At 34.9% G+C, this 19,654-nt stretch overlaps 1 pseudogene; it reads left to right on the top strand.

Moving 5' to 3' along the window:
• The first annotated feature begins 782 nt into the window (after positions 1–782).
• On the top strand, positions 783–17,163 carry LOC149549733 (DNA replication licensing factor MCM7-like; annotated as a pseudogene).
• The last annotated feature ends 2,491 nt before the right edge of the window (positions 17,164–19,654 follow it).

The following is a 19,654-nucleotide window of genomic DNA, read 5'->3' as shown; positions in this document are numbered from 1 at the left end:
AATAAAGAAACACTTGTCAGATGAGCTTGTAAGGCTGGCTGCTATGATGTACAATCCATGAGGGGGTTTTAGTTCTTAATGAAAAAGTCTAGCTTTGTTTTAACTCCTAATTTGGTTCAGTTGTTCCACATCAATACATCAGCCATTACAAAGACTCTCAATTAATTATTTTAGCATTAATTGGTGCCATAGAATTATGAGACTGCTAATGTCCCTAAAAGTTTCAACCAATTTGTTTTTAGTACAATTTGCCCTATAAAAGCCATGGGACCAGCTGATTTATGAGTCTCCTGAACTTCTTAGCAGTTTAAGTGGCTCCCCTCTCTTCATGGGACTATACCCTAAGTAGTTGCGATTTCTGCATAGGGGTATAAAAACTTGTTTTTGTTTGTTTTTTACAGTATTCACTAAGATGATTTGCCTACAAATGACACAAGAAGCTACAAAAATGATGTTACTTCTATTTTTGAAATGAAAATTGTGTGTGAAAGATCTATATAGCTTTTTGACAGGTTGTGGTAATTTTGCTCATATATTTGAGTACCTCAAGGAGGCACAAAATGCTCATTAGGCTTCACAAGTTTTGTTTACCATCTTTTACGATTCAGAAGAACTAGTGTTGTGCAATTTGAAAGCTAAATTCATAATAAAGTGCTCTCGATTGATCCATTTCTACTTAGCTTATATAGGCAATGGTGATGTAATAGCAATCACAAACAGTGACATGGAAAGGAGAAATGTTGTGCTTATTGTGATGGGCCAAAAAAAATGAATTGCTAGTGATGTATTTGCGTTTGAAAAGAATCACTGTGTTTTTAGACGAAGAGCTTGTGGAGTTCTTGTCAGATTTGGAGGCAAGAAGTCAACAAGTTTGATTTTCCTCCTTACTAGCATAGGGCCTCTTAGAGCACTCTACAATTACAGATCATGCAGTGGAAATGATCTGGATAGGGCCTCTTAGAGCACTCTACGATTACAGATCATAATTGCAATTTTTCTATGTTGATGGAGAATTTTATTTTGGTGAAGACAAAGACAATATTCAAGCATTGCTGGTACCAAATGATCGACCTCATACTTAAAACAATAACAGCCACAAAACTGTATATTGGGATGGAACATAATGAAATATTCTGGATTTATTTTGTTCTTAGCTCCTCATCTCAAGTCGTGATTTCTGGAGCACATATTGACTTTTATATATCCAATGACTTATATGAATAAAACAACAATTATATATCTCACAAAGGTAGAAGTATAATGAAGTGTGATACTAATAAGGCACTGAGACTGAAAAGTTAATTATTTTGGGTGACCCATCTGCTAGGTGAACCAAATAAAGGAGCTGTGTGGTGGGACAAATGCCACAAATAAGACCTCATTCAATTAAGAGGACCGTGGCTATGATGTGCCAACACAATGGATAAAATTGCTAATCATTGACACAAATTCTCATTTATAAAATCCTTAAAGTTACCTTGACATACCAGTAGTGAATATGTAGGGGGAGCAATTACTGTCCTTTGGGGAGCTTCTAATTTGCTTGCAAGGGATTGCATAAGATTGATAAAGCAATATTATATTGTTGACTGAACTGCTGACATCTTTGCATTTACAAGGAGTTGGGAATGAAAATACACATCCATTCATACAAGTACTCTAGGGTTCCCATATCAATATCAATGGGATGGAAATAATTTTAGATTTCAAATATAAATTTTAAAGGCTCTATCTTGGAAAAATATAAGGTTTGGATATGTGTGAATGAGTAAGAGTGCGTAGTGTGTGTGAAATAAAAAAGAAGACCAATGGAGCACAAAACACACTAGAATCACAACATAATATGGGAGTACAGAAAGTATATCCAAATTGTTGGACAAATTGGCTTAAGGGAATGTTACCAAGAGATGGGATGCATCGATTGGAGATTAAGCGCATGCATAAATATTTTCGTGAAAGAGAGTGTATGTGATATAAAATAGAATACTACAACAATAACGGATAATATGGCTAATCCAAGATGATTTGATTATGTGGTATTTGTAAAACCCATTAGGAAGAGCCAAACCATCTTATCAAACTATCAATATGGCTAGTCTCTCATTCTACATACTATGACATTAACCCTTCTTGATATGTGTAACCCTTGTACTTATGAAGTCCTTGCATAGCCATTGGAGTTCAAACGTTGTACTATGAATTGATATAAGAGTGGTGATCTCTTATGAAGCGTTGGAGTTTATGAGTGTATCACAACCTATATGGAGAATTAACACACATTCGTGTGTTTTGGGGTAGGGTGGTTATTTGAGTATCTTATTGAGCTTCACTTTGTTTCGAGAATAGTTTAATATTCTCTACTAAATAGGGCCAACCACATGAAGGTGGAAGCTCATTTGGCCCCACCCCCCTCCCCCTAACATCACTCTACATTCCCCGTTAACATCTAACATTCATTCATTCTTTCAACCATTAATAAAATGTAACATTCAATCAATATCACATGATAACATTCATTAACACATTAGATTCGTTAACATGCAACATTCATCAATATACTGCATTAACACATAATTCATGACCATTCATTAGCACATAATTAAATTCATTGAGACATAAAATACAGTCATTATCAATTAAGGTATTTAGTGACAATCATTTCTTTTTTTTCTTTCTATTTCTTTTTTCTATGTAAGCTCTAAGAGGAGCATCAGTGTCATCATCAATTCCCCCCTCATCAGTTTTCCTATTCTCTATTCTTGATGATCTCAAATTCCTATGTTGTTGCAAAGGGGGGTCCTCTGCAATAACAAATAAAAGAGTTAAATTAAAAATAATTTATTATAATTGTTAAAAGTATTTAATTATTTTAAATAACATAACTGTGTCTCTTTACCTGATCTGACCACATCATTTTGTCTAGACTCAATGTCAACACGGTCATGAACATCGACCCCTCAATCCTCTACAGCTGCTATACAAAATGTTATGTTAATCCAAACACCAATTGAAATTACATATAAAAAATTTAATAGCAAATGTATACCTCCACGACTGGAATGCACATCATGCAAATCTTCGACATCCACATATTGTGTAGAAGGATTGTCAGGCTGCATTCCAACATCCTACACATTGTTATCATTGCTTGCTTAAAACAAATATAATCACTTTATATTGGAACTTAACATCAAATAGACTAATTGGTAAAGTATTCAATTTGAAATAAATTTCATTTAGCTTATTTACTTGTGGCTGAGATGCATCAGTATTAGAACCTTCCACACTAATTTCAGCTCGTAGCCATTCAGCCACGGCTCTATAGCCTTGTTGGAAGCCAATTCTCTTATCGTCTTCTGTGAGGCATCTCTTGAACTCTAAGCCCTGCATTTTTGCGTGGTATGGTGAATTTTACTTGCATTGTTTCATCAACCAATGGAGGGTAGTTAAAATATCAACAGCAAATCATCTATATCCATCACAATATACTAGGAGAAAAATCGAGCAGTTTTGATGGAGCAATCTACTATATAAATGTTGCGTGTTTGTATTCTTTGCTTGTACCAACATATTTTCTCCAAATTCTTAAGTTGGGTAAGAGTTAGTTCAGCTCTTTGGAAATAAAAATGGTTGCAAGTGCTACTGCATTCCCTCATTCTTTCAATCACTACCTTTATTCTCAACTATTGGAGGAAAATTCAGTCAAGGGTGAGATTTTAAATAATGTCATATTAGTGAATCACAAGTTTTCTTCACTAATCTAGATCGCAGAGTCTTGACTTCAATTTTTGAATTGTTTATATTGAATATGAAAATCCACTACTGTTATTATATTCTATTGACCTATTTATAATTGATGAGCTAAATAAGGGAGTCCTAGCATTTCCCTTCACATTATATAAAAAATTTGATACAATTTTTCATTTACTAATACTTACAAATCTTCCTTGAAGTTTCGAAAAACCACCAAAGCCGAGCTTGTATGTCCCGTGCTTTTCTAGTCTTGCCTTTGTTGCCTTTGATGTGTCAAGCAATCTATGAAAAGTTTGAAATATATTAGATACTATAAATATGGAGGTTAATTAGTACTTAATTAGATTCTCAACAGTATCGCATACCTTTCTATACTCTCCACTGGTGTAATATTATTTTTCTTTTCAGCTTTATACTTTCCATCCAAAATCAGAGCCTACCATTCAGCCTCAGGAACATAGGGCGAACGCTCGTACCTGGGGTTATCCCGTAAATTTTTTCTATACTGGTCCCTAATATACTTCAAACATAAGCCGAATTTTTCAAGGAGCTTGTTTCTCTCGAATGCACGAGGTCGAAAGAGTTGGGTCATGCTCTCTATAAGATCATCCTTGAACGGTTTGCGTTGGTGATTCCACCTTTTAAGTAAAAAAAAACATGTTAGACTCATAAATCAAGTGAAGCTACCTTTAATATACTTCAAGAAATGGACGAAAAGGAAAACTATTATAGCAATGATATGAAATCAAAATAGTGGTTTGGGGTTTTAGTTAGGATATGATGTTCCACCAGTTACGCATGGTGGGCCCAAATATTCGCAAACACTCATCACCAAGTTTTCTCCAAAAAAGATCATTCCCTACAAAACAATCATGGGATCATTAGTCGATGAAGAGTGATCAAAAACTAAATTACTATTATATCACTATAGAATAATAATAACTTTAAAGTACTTGGAACTTTGGCTACTTTTAATGGAATGCCTTCATCATCGCTAACGATCAATGTGACATCCTTCACCGTTCCCGTACTAGGAACATAGGAACATCCAAGAAATGATGTTGCAGGTCCTATTGCAAAAAGTTTCATAAGTTTCATAAGTCTTTGTCATGATCGAAGTATAAAAGAACAAATGATAATTGATGTTATAAAGTTGTAAAAAAGAAACTGTTTGTTGTTGTCATAAGAGAGAAAAAGAGGGATTTGTGTACCAGCAGATGGTGCAACAGTCGATGCATGTAAGCTGCGTGTTGCTGACTCAGTAGTCGGAAAGAGATTTGTGGTTGTCCTGGATGGAGGCGGCGTCATCGTAGGATTCAATTGATGTGAAGCTGAAGAATAAAATTGTTAGAGCATGCATAAATATAGAACGCGTGGACTAGCATGGACAAGATTGTTAGAGCATTAAAAAAAAGTATTTTTTGAGCATGTATTGTCAATGATTATGATCATTCCTATATATATTCAGTTGAAAAAAAAAGTGGGGAATGGAACATGCGATCTACCTGAACCACCTGCAGCACCCTCATCATGGGAACGGGGCTCGAAATCAAGCAAAAAACTCTATAAAGACAACGCATCCATATTTTAATTAATGCCATAAAAGAGCATAACATAAAAACCATAATTGAACTCTTGTTATATTAAAAATTTCATTAATACTTACTTTTAAGGACTCAGAGGTGTGCAACAATTCAGATGCCCTATCTTTTATTTGTTGAGTCATAGGCTTTATGGTTGCCAAACGTAGAATTTCTTTGCTAATTTTCTTTAAATTAATTTTAATCGAACCAATCAGGTCATTGGTCTCTGCTAAATCGATATAGAAAGGGTCCTCCTCAGGGGGGGGCTGCTGAGGGACTGCAGGTTCCTTTCCCTCCCTCCGACCACTAGCCCTCTGTGACAACAATAGTATTAGTATTATAAAAATTACTCCAAAACAATAAAGAAAACAACATTAAAAAAATAACATTTTTCTTCTATCTAGTTTGCACAATTACAAATGAGTTTTACCTGCTCATGTGTAGATGAGCCGGGAGCATCGTCAGCATCCCCTCCGGGCGGTTGCTCCATATTGTGCCCCTGTGTCAAAGATGAAGTATAAAAATGTTAGCCAAAAATTTATTGACTAAATGGTATGTTGGAGTCATTGATTAGAAGTTGGTCTAATAGTATGTACCACCCCATGATAGTAGCCTCATTTGTATCTATGCGGTTCAAATTGTAATCAATAAGAAGCTCTTCCCTTGCACGTATTGATTTTATCGCACGGATGAATACACGATTTCCCTCGTGCACCTCAAATATGCAATTGGGTTGCTTTATAGTTGACCCAGGTCGTGTACTATTTATAAAACCCACAATATTCCCTGTTGCTTTTGGCCTTCCATCAATGTATATAGCCACACTTTTACTTTGATTATTGTCTTTTTGTTGTATATAATTTGCCGAGAGGGCATACCTATGCATACTTTTTTTATATTTAACAATATGCATCCAACTTTTGTAATCGTAACATGGTCCAACATACTCCATCAATTCAGAAACTTTGTTGTAAGACACCTTTATGCCGTCCATAGAAAATAGGCCCAAACCATGTAGTGATGATGGTGCTATGCGATATATCCTCTTGTTAACACAAAAATTAGTGTTTATTGGAGGAAGTTCCTTGGGTACCCAATGTTTCTGTAGATGTTGGTACCTCAAGGGCACCTCGATGTCACCTCCCGTCTCATCATCATAAGAACATGACCCCCCTTGAGCAATGAAAAATTTCATGCATTTATTAAATTTCCTTCTAGTCCTTTGACCTCTAGTTAATCTCCCTATTCTAGATAAACTGCATGTCTCACTTTCCTCTTCTATTCCTATATTTCCCTCACTCGAGGAAGACCCTTCTGACAAATACCTATTCACTGGTACCTGCAAATGGGAGAGATCTTAGAAGACATCAATCTTACTATTGATAAGTGTATTAAATAGACTGTCTATAAGGAGTATTGACTTATACCTGTCGATCCATGAGACTGTGCGGGATGCTCCTGAAAGGGGTTCAATTTCCTGCAAATGTAATTCAATTATCGTGAGCATAATCACATCATAATAATAATCACATCCATCATTAGCATCACATAAAAATTAAAAACATTAAAAGGTACACAATAAAACACCTAAATCAGGCTCACATTATAAGCCTACTAGGGAAGTAGGCCTAGTGAAGGGCTAAAACTGGGTTTTTGTATCAGCTGATGAGTTGAGGGCTTAGTCACCTTGAGGACATGCTATTTGAAGTTGTTTGATGTGTGTGGAGGTGGAGGAAACACCTAGACTAAAGCCACTTGCATAACATTTTGAAATTCAGTTGGATATTTTATATTAATTAAGATAACTATAATTTCTTCCAAAACCCATTATAATAATTTTAAAATGGATTACTGGTTTCTTTTTACTTACCGTCTAAATCCCATAGATCCAAATACATGTACTGAAATAAGTTTTCTAGTTTTAGTCTGTAAATCAACATACTGATACAATGTTATTCCTATTCTAAAATAAAATGTTAGAGATACTTGAATTATTAACCAACAAATTGGGTAAGCACTTATATTATGTTTTCCCTATGAATTTTATTCTAGGTACAACTCCCTTTTATAGATATTTAATGAATTCCCTTTTCTAAACTAAACACTTACAAATGTTTTTGACCTGAAAGAAAATAAGGCTCAATACATTCACGCATCAATATGTGTTTTAAATAGTTTTATTTAATTAATTTAGATTAATAGTTAATTTAGATTAGCAGTATTCTATTTGTAGTTGAAACTTGTAGCTTTTAAATAGATAATGAATAAACTATGTAACCATATATATAAGACAAATATATTTCTATCAAGAAATGAATATTAAATAGATTAAGGATTGATGGCATACCTATAAATTCCATCATCATCATCCTCATCATCCTCATCATCATCATCATCATCATCATCATCATCATCATCATCATCATCATCGTCGTCGTCGTCCTTGTCATCATCATCGTCGTCGTCATCATCATCCTCCTTGCCATCATCGTCGTCATTGTCGTCGTCGTCATCATCATCAACATCATCATCAACATCAACATCATCTTCATCATCATCATCAGTAGCAGCATCATCGTCATCATCATCTTCTTCTTCTTCATGAAAATTTGTGTCAGGAACATCATCCAATAACTGTCGATCGTGATCACCATCTACATCATCTTCTACTTCTTTGGTATCTTCTTCTTCCATCGCATTATACCTTATTGGCCTTCCTCTCGGTTCATGTCTAAGAACAAATGACCAACCTGGTTTATGTGGAACCTCTGAGTAAAATACCTGCTCACATTGGCTTGGAAGAACATAAGGCTCATCCCCAACTAGCTTAAATGACCTTGTATTAACCATTGTAAATCCATTATCATGTTCAATAATAGTTCTATTAGGATCATTTGGATTAAGTCGTAGCCTGTACCATTTGACAACGAAGAGTACTAATTTGAAGGAACTAAAGTCACACTCAATTATCTCATCCAAAATGCCATAGTATCAATTTTCAGACTCTTGAGGATGTAAGTCGTTTCTAGATGAAATATTAGTCACTTGAAAGACTGCAGTTATTCCTGAATCACAAGTTTTCTTCGTGTCATCCAACACTTTAACATGAAATTTCTGACCATTACAGAACATAGCCTTGTGGTGTTTAACCTGCAATAATATGTGAAACATATCAAAATTATTGTATCGTGAGTTGATAAACATACGGGTGATTAATAAATTTGTACGTACCTGGAAATCTCTTGAACCACGTGCTAAATCTATTTTCCTTTGCGTAACATTGGAATCTCCATTACGATGAGCTTCTTTAACCAATGAAGATACACCTTCCCATGTTAATGTGCGACCAGAATGTTGACATCGTTCAATCCATACTGTCATCCAATCAAGATTGTTTGCAATATACAAATGTAATGCATCCCACTCTTGAGCACCTGTACAAAAAAAAAATAAACAACTTACAACCGATTTATTTTGAAGATTAAGAAATAATTTATTACAATAAAATCTTATAATTTATTACCTCTCACTTTCCTCAATGTACCTTTCCCCTTCAAGTACTCCCCTTCTAATTTTTTAAAAGGCTCGAGATCCCAAATGCGATCTACATGGATATTTGATGCAAACTTAGGAAGATATTCAGTAATGTACACCATAGTCTAGTATACCATATATCCCTCTACCATGGAACCCTTAGGATGTGCTCTTTGTCGAACCAAAGCCTTCAAAGATTTCAAATGCCTCTCAACCATCCACATTGACCTAGTGTGTACAGGTCCACACAATTCAATCTCCTCAACTAGGTGTATGAGGTAGTGTTCCTGTGCATTGAAAAAAGTTGGAGGTAGACACTTTTGCATTTCACACAGTAAATGAGGAATTCTTCTCTTCCAATAGTTTATATCTTCTTTATGGATATCTTTAGATGACAACCACCTACATTAAGAGATTCAAGTCACAAAAAATATATAGATATGAGACTTTACAAAATAATATACAATAGATTACATAGCAAGAAAAACAAATCACGAATATAATAAATATATACAACAAATTGAACAGATATTACTGCTTACCTCATATATTTTCCAAGATCGTATATCACTTATTTGATGTTATTATTGAAGTGCTCTGGGAGAGATAGAGGAAGCATGTACTGTAGTAATTATAAACCAATCATTTCATTGTTTTCTAACATAACATAACGAACAATTCACGTAGTTTATGAATATATTGTAAATACAGAAGAACATAACTTACCTTGACGAAAGTATGCCAATCATGCGTTTTGAGCCCTGGCCCAAATTCACTTTTTTTTGATATGAGATTGTTTATGTTCACAGCAAATCTTGTTGGAAATCAAATTTTTCATATGACTTCTTTTATGGCATCACTTTGCTACTCCGTTAATAACCATGGAAGGGCACTTATATTAATCTGATCTCTGTTGCTATTTGAGTGAATGAAATTTTTCAATGCATGATTGGATTCATGTATGTCATTACAAATTTTGATAATTTTTTCTTTGTCATGCCTTCCATCCAATATTTTCCACAATGTCTCTGTTATATTCTTTCCAATATGCATAGTATCAAACAAATGCACAATTTGTAAGTGCTCGTAGTAGGGCAACCTACTAAATTGTCTAGGATAGCTTTTTAGTCCCTTTGGAAGGTTGTCAGTATTGCCTTGACGACCTTCACGATCATCAATTACACAATTAGTCAACAAAAATCATAATAGAAATATATAAATTACAAACATAAACCATTAGGTGGAACGGCATTACCTCAACGATTAATTCTATTATATTCCAACTTCCATAGGCGAGGTGTCATTCTTCGTGGCTTTGATGTAGTCTCTTCTTTCCCATTGAAAAGATGTTTTTCCGTACTTTGATACTTATGATTCCTGTGGAGGAAGTGTCTACACTCATCAAACACCTGCTTTCCTAAACTTTTTGAATGATGAGATTTCATCTTTGGACCACAAACTAGACATGCAAATTTTCCCTTTGTTTGAAGACCTACAAGATAATGATGTAATTGGATTATTAAATATGTTGATTTTATAATTAGAATTATTGTGCGCAACTTGAATTCACTATAACATACCACAAAAATGTGTTAGCCCTGGGGTATCATGTATTGTCCATGCAAGTATTGCATGGAATTGAAATTGTCTTTGTCGTATTGGTCTAGACACGTCATACATAGTGACATTGTTCCATAACTCCACCAACTCGTCGATAAGAGGCTCAATATATACATTCATATCTTTTACTTGATATTTACATACTTGAATGAACAGTAACATTACATAGTTATTGTGACTGTTTTACTGCAAGATTTGTAAGTACGTGTAAATTAATAACTATCAAATGATAAGATACCTGGAACAATCATTGCCAACATAATGTGCTCCCTCTTTATTGACATCCACGGAGGAATGTTATTGTTGATAACAAAAACAGGCCACACCGAGTAAACAGATCTCATCTCTCCAAATGGATTGACACCGTCCACTGCCAATGAAAGCCTGAGATTATGAGGTTCTTCTTTGAAGTGTTGCCACTTTTCCTCTATGTGCATAAATTCTAAACCATCCACAGGGATTCGAATAATGTCATCTCGACTTCTATTGTGTGCATGATAATCCATAAGTTGAGCCAAGCTACTACACCTGAATAATTGTCGCATCCATGGAACAATGGGGATGTAACAAAGAACCTTTTGAGGCACCTTTTTTGTTAGTCGATCTGTTCGATATCTACTCATATGGCATACAGGGCATTGTGTTGCAAATTCATGTTCTTTATTATATATATTATGATCATTGGGACAAGCATGTATTGCTTCATACTCCATTCCAATATCTTTCATAACAGCAGTTAATTCTCAATATGAGCGAGGTAGAATATTTGATGATGGTAACAGAAACTCGCCTATCAATCTACAAAAAAAAATATAAGTTGTTAATATAAACAATATTAGTTGTACTTTATTCACCCTTTGTTAACTATAAAGACATATATGACATACCTTAACATACATGACATTGTTATGTTGGATAAACCATTCATAACCTTCAAGTTCAACAACAACAATACAGCAAAGAGAAGAGTTTTTTGGGAGTCTTTGTATAGGGGCTCGTATGCCTTCTGAAGTAGAGGTACATCAAGGCTATCATCATCATCATCATGATCAGATACGCTTGGACTAGATGTGTCATGGATCAATGTATTTATACCATCCTCTTCAATTGTGTTTTCTGGCGCATGATCATCATCTTCCATGGGATCATTATCTTCACCTTGGATATTTGCACCTCCATGTTCCTCCACTTCGAAAACCATATTCTTCGGATTGCTGTGGTTCATATCATGTACTTCCTTGGGAAGATCAAACTATATAAAATTGATTAACATAAATAAACCATGATCATCAACTCATCATCAAGTGATTTTATATGTATATAAATTGTTAAAATGATATAATGAACGACTTACTAGTGGATGATAGTCATGCCCCCCTTCAATGTGACCATTCTCCCTACAATGTCTCTTAACTGTTTTGATTAGCAGTCTTCTACGGTTTAAGCCCTTACAAATATTGCAAGGACAATAACATTTTCCATCACCTTTTCTTTTCAAGTTAGACCACAATCTAGCAATTGTCTCCCTGTTTTGTTCTTCACTTATATTATCTGACATGATCGTTCTTTGCAGGAAGCAAAAATCGGGCTATGAAAACTTCGGTCTACTGCAACTTTCAAAAACTAAGCAAAACTATCGAAAGTACACAAATCTTCTTAGACCTAGCTAAATACTTTAATATTTTAAAAATACTTTCTTTGACTTTATTCCTAAGATTAAAACTTTGACCAACTGCCTGAAGGTCTTATTTCAAGAGACCTTACAACATTAAACCACTAAAAGCAATTTCAAAACATATAAGCTAAAAGTCTAGTTAAAATATACATTAGAATATAAAAAAAACAATTTTCATACCCGAGCACGCGGCTATAACTCGTGCAACGGCCTTCTTGCTTAGATGTAGAAGCTCTCCAACAATCAAATTATACAAACTACAAGGCCTAACAAAAATGTCAAAACATATAAGCTACAAGTCTAGTTAAAATATACATTAGAACATATTCAACAATAGCAAGCAATGTTATTCAGAATTAGATTCAACAAACCTTAGCAGTGTAAATAGCCATCTCCTATAAAGTGGACTCCAAACACGAGGGGGCATTCACATACTCTTCCCCTAAAGGTATCCTGAAGAACAAAAACCACTATTCTTGAGTTTGTGAATTGCACCTTGAGATGAATGAAGCTTAAAAGGAATGATCATTGATTTCATACATTTAAATTAGGATGTAATATTTATTCATAAGTATATACCTTGCAAGCACTTAAAATTGTTGTTATATGTGTTGCGGGAAAAGAAGAAGTTTATACTTATGTGTACAGACGCACTTCCTGTATGCGATCCAAAGCTCGAATGTTATCAAGTGTGTCCAATGATGGGGAGAGACCTCCGTGCAAGCAGAAGATCTGCAATGAAACAAAAGAAAAGAAAATTTTCTTATAGTAAGAACAAGTTTGTTGTGCTGCACAGGGTACCAACAAAATAGTGTATAATATCTTTTTCTTTACCAGGCTTTCAATTCAGCATGAGAGCCTTTAATAGGAAAGTCAAGTTGATAAGATATATATAATTTTGCCATAACTAGATTTTATTTTGACCAAGTTGGGCCAGGTGATCTCGTGGAGATCTCTGGAATATTTCTTCCTATGCCTTCTTACATAGGCTTTCGAGCCATGCGAGCAGGTTTGGTGGCTGATACATACCTGGAAACGATGTCAATTACTCATTTCAAGAAAAGATACGAGGAGTGAGTTTTAGCTTTTCGTATGTCATTAAATTTTCTCTTTCTTGTTTTGTAAGGACTTCTATTTTTCCAGACATGATCCTCATTTCATATAAGAAATACCATCAATGAAGCTATATCACACTTTATGCTAGGACCAATAGGGGAATAGTAAAAATAGATTTGATCAAATGTCAAAATCATTCCTAATAGAAAAAGTGATTACATTTTTAGGCATCAGGATGGTTTAACTACTATATTCATTAATAACTGAAAAATTGTTTACAAGGCTTGTATATGAGCTAACCTTGGTTATTGACACATTAACATCAGCTATAATGACATTAAGCAGTATTTTTGAATTACTTAAACTTCTCTTGGCTTGGTATTTTGGTGGCCTGGTATTTTGGTGGAAACATTTGCTTGCTGATTTGAAGGCTAATAGGTCTATTAGTATGGCAACTTAAACTTGCATGGACTAATTCAGTTGTCTTGATAGGGTTCAAACTTAGATATTGATCTTATTGTTTTCGCATGTTGCAAATTTTGATAATAAGCTCGTGACATTGAAAAGTCTCAAACTTGATCCAAATTTTGATAATAAGCTCCTGACATTGAAAAGTCTCAAACTTGATATGAGACTGGTTCTGACAGATCTCAACTTTTCATAATGAGCTCGTTATTTTGATAAATCTCAATCAGGGACTAGTTTTGCCCATTGCTGCAATTTGAAAAAATGACCAAACCTCATTATCCAGTATGAGTAGCCAGCATGATTCTAGAGTAACTCTGTATTATCAGTGAAGAAAATATCAAAAATCACAAATTGGGTACAATCAGTATGTTATGGAGGGACATGTCTCCAGTTAAATTTGCCACACAAGTTATCTAAATAGCCTTAAATAATTGGAGTAAATTAACAAGAACCAACATCATCATATTGTAATAGGTCAACAAATCAGTTTGATTAACTCCTTCCCTATCTTGTAAATGGAAGCATATTAAAAGTTCCTTCTTCCTCAATTCTCCCATCCTTTCTTGTCCCCACTTTTCTTCCTCCTGCCCTTCTACACCCTGCAACCGCTTCTTAGGTTTGCCCATGTAAAACCTCTCCTCATCCATGCTCTGTTATAAGCTCTGTTTATCTTTACACTCTACTGTTGAAGAAAAATCAGGTTTGACACTTTTAAAAATGTCTCTGCCCCTACTGAGACCATTGTGGGTTTGTGATCCATGTCTTGCTGCTCTTCAACTACTTCCTTGCACTCAAGCTTCTTGGGCATTTCAGTAACTATTTTTTTTCCCCACCAAATAAAGATGAGGGAAAGCCTTCCTCTATGAAGTTGCTTGTTTTTGTTTTCTCTTCCTGGCACAATCTGTAGCCATGTGCTTTGTTTGAAAACATTTTCTGTTGTTTCGTCATAATCGAGCAGTTGCACCTAAATGCCTTTTGCAATTTTCAAATATGGATTTGCTAGATGAGCTTTTGCCATATCCATCTCAACTAGAATGCAAGCATAAATGGTATGAAGGATTCCTAAAGAGTCTTTGTCCATGTCTAAAAATCTAGCCAGGGTGTTAGATGCCAAAAAGCCTCAAAAGAGGAAGATAAACTAGTATTGCAAGGAGTGAGTTAGAAGTCTAACTAGATATCTTGTCGAAGGATTCAGTGAGAAGGTTAAAAGGTGGGTACCACGGATTCAACAATAATAGATGCTTATCCTCTTAGCTCCATTGATGCTCACACACAAATTTCTTCCCGTCTCACATATCCACCTCAAAAATCTCTCATGTCCAAGGGTAAAGTTTCATATCTCCTTCCAAAAAGGAGCTCCAACTCCAATATCTATTTGTTCAGTTCACCAAGCCCTGGCCAAAAACCTTTGAATCTCACTATCAATTCCATCTCTATAAAAATCTTTTTGCAATTTAACCAAACACATTTGCCAAACCATTGAGATTTAGTACTTGCATAAGCAATCAATCTGTATTTGGACTAGGTCTATGATTCCAAGAACTATAATTGTACTTTTTTTCATAAGATGGAGCCTGTGAATTTCTGCCGAGCACACAAGTCAATAGTCACATGGCCTTTCATTGGAACATTTTGGTAGATATTAATTGGTAATAAGCTTCTGTGATTTATGTAACTGTAATCTTGTGTTATATCTTACCGATTTACCTTTTTTTTTAAATATTGTTTATTCCTTTGCACTCTAGGTATGTTCTGCAAGGTGATGAACAAGAACAAATCAAAAGGCTAGCTGAGGATGGGGACATTTACAATAAGCTTGCACGTTCTTTTGCTCCAGAAATATTTGGTCATGAGGATGTTAAGAAAGCTCTATTGCTTCTACTTGTGGGTGCTCCCACTAAGAAACTAAAGGATGGTATGAAGGTATGATTGATGAATTTCAAATGGTAGCATCCATGTAAGTTAAGATTATGAACTGTTCATTATTACAACTGATGGATTTCTATTATATTTCATGTATTCTTGGCTGGATAAGTTACCCTTGTTTTTGATGCAGTAGGTGTGACCTTAATAGTACAACTGGTTGTAGCTAGAGCCAAATATCTACCGACTCACATCAATTCCAATTGTTTCTACTCAAGGAACTGTATAGCTAATTTTCATTGAATTCACAGATTAGGGGCGATTTGCATGTCTACTTGATGGGAGATCCTGGAGTAGCAAAAGGTCAGCTGTTGAAACACATGGTCAGTGTGGCACCTCCTGGAGTTTACACCACTGGGCGAGGAAGCAGCGATGTAGGTCTCACAGCTGTTGTTCAAAGGGACCCAGTTACAAATGAGATGGTTCTTGAGGGTGGTGCCCTGGTATGAGTAATTCAATGCATTGACCTGTTAATGGCATTGTAATTGTGGGTTGGGATGTTAGTCAAATGTTCTGTAAGGCTGATCGTGGAAGGCGTAGCTAATATCTGTATTTGGTACATATAGAGCTACTGAAATAACATTTCAATTTTTTGTGGGATGAATCAGGTTCTTGCAGATATGGGTATATGTGCTATTGATGAATTTGACAAAATGGATGAGACAGACCGTACTGCTATTCATGAAGTGATGGAGTAGCAGACTTTGAGTATTGCAAAGGCAGGCATAACAACCTCTTTAAATGCAAGAACTGCAGTTCTAGCTGCTGCTAATCCTGCCTGGTATGAATTGAATCATTGATCTCTAATCTGGTTTAATGTCAAAATGAATTGTTAAATCTTAGATTCTTGAAACCTTCAGGCCAGTGTGAAGGGTATTTATGCTCGAATTCTATAAGAACGAGCGATTATTAATTTGAACTGCTGAATACATTTCATACCATTTCCAAATTAGCAGCATATTGAGTGACAAATTTGGTACAATTTTTCCCCTTTTGATTGCTTCAATTTTGTTTCTTGTGATCTGACACTTCTAACTGCGACAGGGGTCGGTATGATCTCCAGAGAACTCCTGCAGAAAATATCAATCTTCCTTCGGCACTGCTTTCCTGTTTTGACTTAATGTGGCTGATACTTGACAAAGCTGACATGGATAGTGATTTGGAAATGGCTAGACACGTCTTATATGTGCACCAAAAGTGCAAGCCACCTCCTTTGGGTTTTCCTCCTCTTGATTCATCCATACTGAGGTGAGTAATTGACTGATCCTTAGATTCTAATTCTTCAACTTACATACTATAATTTTGACTGCATTAATTACATTCTCATGAATTATTTTCACCAGGGCATATATAGCAGCTGCAAGAAGAACGGTGCCTTATGTACCCAAAGATTTAACAGAGTACATTGCCAGTGCATATGTTGCCATGAGGCAAGAGGAAGCACAGAGTGATGCGCCACATTCTTACACCACAGCAAGAACACTTTTAAGCATTCTTCAAATCTCAATGGTACTAAGATTCTATTAAATAGTACATTTGTGTAACCATATCACTTTTAAGCATTCTTCGAATCTCAATGGTACTAAGATTCTAATAAATAGTACATTTGTGTAACCATTTACAGTCTCTAAGATGACATTGTTTTTTTAATTTATGTTCATATACTTAAATAAGTTGATGTTTGGGTTTGTACATCATGACCTTTTTCCAAGACAAGAAGATTATGAAAGAAAATTGAAAGAGTGAGCTTATACAAGTTGTCTACCTATCCAGATTTTTCGGTCTTCCCGTATCTATTCATCTCTAGCTCATTCTTGCAATTTTCTACCATTATCTTCATATTCTAACTTTCATTGTGTATGTTACTAAATTATATTGATTTTTGAAAGATTTCAACAGTTCCATAAAATATATTAATAGGTCAAATATCCTTGATGATTATTACGCATCTAAGATCTTTGACTGTACCATTATTATAACATCATATTGAATCCAACTGTATGAAGGTAAGCTCTATGCATACGAAGGAGGATAAATGCATTTGTCATAGAAAAAGACGAGTCACTAAAAATAAGTGATAGTTTTCATAAAGGTCTATATTGGTTGCAGGAAATAGGAACAAATAGAAAGAATGTGTATATGCATGAATTTTCAATTTATTGAGGAGCTTTACCTTTGCTACTTACATTTTCCATGTATATGCATGAATTTTCAATGCCCGGCCCTCTCAATGCTGCCGAAGTGATCTCTTGCGTGCGCACCTTTCCTTTCACAAGAACCCTGTGTCGCGCGATTTCATGCAAATGAGGGTTTTTCACTTTTTTTTTTTCTCTTATATCTCGCTGGCGTCACAATTGCGACGGAATCGGGCTAAAATTGAAAAAAAAAAAAAGCCAAAAACACATTACCTTTTCTTGCCGTCGCAAATTAACATCGCAAATTGAGGTCTAATGTATTAGTTATTATTTGGCTCAAACAACAAGATGGGTTGACCTGATTGCTTATTGTGTTGGTATTGCCTTAGCGGTGATTTTTTTTTCACTACTACAATACTTGATTTTTAAAAAAAAGACCTCTTGATTCTCTAGTCGCTGGTTTATACCTTCGATCCTTTTGTGTGGTTTTGTATTCTGTCTTCTACCTTTTTATCTAGATTTCTTTCTGTTTACAACTATCTTCCATTCATATTCATTTATGTTTTTTTGATTCTTTTGAATTTCAGCGTTGTGTTCTATGTGACGCTGGATTAGGGTTTTGAAGCCTTTCAATTTTTTTGGAGTTTTGTAGATTTATTGATTTTCTTGGATCTTGGCGAGTATTTTAAACTGATTTCTAACTTGGAGAGTGTTGCCCCCCTTCAACTGGTATTGACTTGGGAGAGGTTTGTTTTCGACGTGGTTGTTTTTCCTACTTTTCGTGAGTAATTCACCATGTTTGTTGTTTTCGCAACAATTTTTTTAAAATTATTTTAATTGTCTCACATCTTATTCTCAACCTTAATGTGAAAGTGAATTAATTATCTTCACAAATATAATTCTTCACCATGAATATGTTACAATAGGACTACACATAACCTCACATTTGACCAAGGTAGGATGATGTTTTAGCCAATCGGAAGGTTATGGATTTGCGCCTTCCAAATGCTCCAACTGCACAAGTATCAGGCAGACTCTCATGATGGTGTCTTGTAGCTACTCTATACAGTGCATCCACATGTCATGTTTGCATTTCATCACATCTATGACTCCACCTGTAGTACATCATGTGGCTCGAGTACAGATTAAAAAAAAGAGGGACGTAAATATTTTCCATCGATCTTCTTCTGTCCTGCGAGCCTAAGAAAATCACACACGCAGAGCTCAAAGAAGCGACGAATGACTAAGTTTTAGCTGTAACTCGAGGTTAGGTTTAGTGGACTGGGCGGTGGTGAATAGTCAGCCCATATGGTGGACTAGGTCCCTGCCGCACATGGTGGGTTGGTGGCAGAAGTTACGCCTACCAACAAATTTGACCAATAAGATGTTAGAATATTTTATTGCATAAAAGTATCTATAAAGTTTGAAATTATTTCATATTTTTAAAATTTTAAAATAGTGAATGTCTTTATGTCTTTCTCTTCTTATTAGATGTGAAGAAAAAAGTAGGGAGGAAAATTATTTTCTGGAAATAAAAATTTACTAAAACAATATTGTTGTCATAGTGCAATCTCCTCCAATGTTTTTTTAGAGGAATAATTAAATGAAAAAGGGTGTGAGCATTAAATCCCTATGTTAGTCTTATCTCTAATGGTAACTCATATTAATACAAGTTCATTATATCTCTCATTTTGTGCATTAATTTATCAAAAAGAATTTGGTTTTGCACTCTTAATTGTAATGTGAATAGGTATTGAAACCAACTTGAATATTCCCACCCAAGCGAACAATATAAGACACAAGGTTATGATTTTAACAATCTTAATAAAAAATTTAAGTGCATATTTTATGAAAAAAATTGCAAGCAAATTAGAAAACTATATATATATATATATATATATATATAT

The sequence above is a fragment of the Cupressus sempervirens genome, chromosome 7 (assembly GCF_028749045.1).
Source record: "Cupressus sempervirens isolate cs-2001-9-10 chromosome 7, ASM2874904v1, whole genome shotgun sequence".
Lineage (NCBI taxonomy): Eukaryota > Viridiplantae > Streptophyta > Pinopsida > Cupressales > Cupressaceae > Cupressus > Cupressus sempervirens.
This window is presented reverse-complemented; position numbering and strand designations above follow the sequence as displayed.